Source organism: Tarenaya hassleriana, unplaced genomic scaffold (assembly GCF_000463585.1).
Source record: "Tarenaya hassleriana unplaced genomic scaffold, ASM46358v1 Cleome56, whole genome shotgun sequence".
NCBI classification, from domain to species: Eukaryota; Viridiplantae; Streptophyta; class Magnoliopsida; order Brassicales; family Cleomaceae; genus Tarenaya; species Tarenaya hassleriana.
The window spans coordinates 476,852-477,894 of record NW_010968188.1 but is presented as its reverse complement, the minus strand read 5'-3'; positions in this window follow the sequence as shown (position 1 = coordinate 477,894).

Below are 1,043 nucleotides of genomic sequence, written 5' to 3'. Positions count from 1 at the left end.
AAATAAAATGTACAAGGGATATCTATAAATATGCAAAATATCGTGAAATGAGCTAGACATCCAATGTGAAAATATGACAATATTTATATGTCATCAAACTCCCTCAGACTTAGCGTTTTGCTCGTCCTCGAGCAAGCTAAATCTCGAAAACTTTGATGAATGGCAAGGTGTACGAACATTTGAGGTCAATACCTCGGGGGTCAAGCTACACAACTCGATATTTCCGACCAACAAGAGAGGTGTACTTCCTCTCTCCGACCCATCCGAGAACTGAACGAAGAAGGTCAAGCTCATGACCCTAAACGAGCCCTTGACGGGAGGGAGCCCGATCACATATCCTTTACTGTTTGCTTTTCAAAGTGTGGTTTGCTTATTAAGATTTCTTGTATATATTGTGTGTGGATGAATTTTCTGTTTAAGTTCAGATGGAAACAACAAAGAAGAACAACTCAACACCATACTCACAGGCGAGAACGAGTGAATAACGCCAAGAATGATGCTCCACAAAAACAAGCTAAGTCTTTTCCCTTCTCCATTCTTTCCTGCACGAATAAATCGTTTTTTAACCACAAGGTGAACTAACACCGAGACGGTGTTCAGTTCAAGTCTGAGGGAGAGATTCGATAGTCATATACATCGATAGTCATTTTTTTTTCAGGATATTATATATATATATATATCTATATTTGTCTGTGTAAAAAAAAAATATCTTGAATCATTAGAATTAGATTGATTTGAGACATCTTGCAAACTGTCTTAAAAGATCATAAGGATAGAACGGATTGTCGAAGACATTCAACTTGATAGATTGATCCTGTGATAGAATTAGTTAGAATATGGGGTAGATTAATATTTAGAACAATGGAAAGATTTTCTATCATCTTATTTAGCCATCTTAAAATCGTATCGTCCATCTCAGTGTTTAGAAAAGTCCCGACACTCCTCTGTCATTATCTCGTTAATGAATATCATTCGGGGACATGAGTGCTTATAGGCTCGGGTCTAAGTTGTGGGTCGAGCATATGTATATATATGTAAAAAAA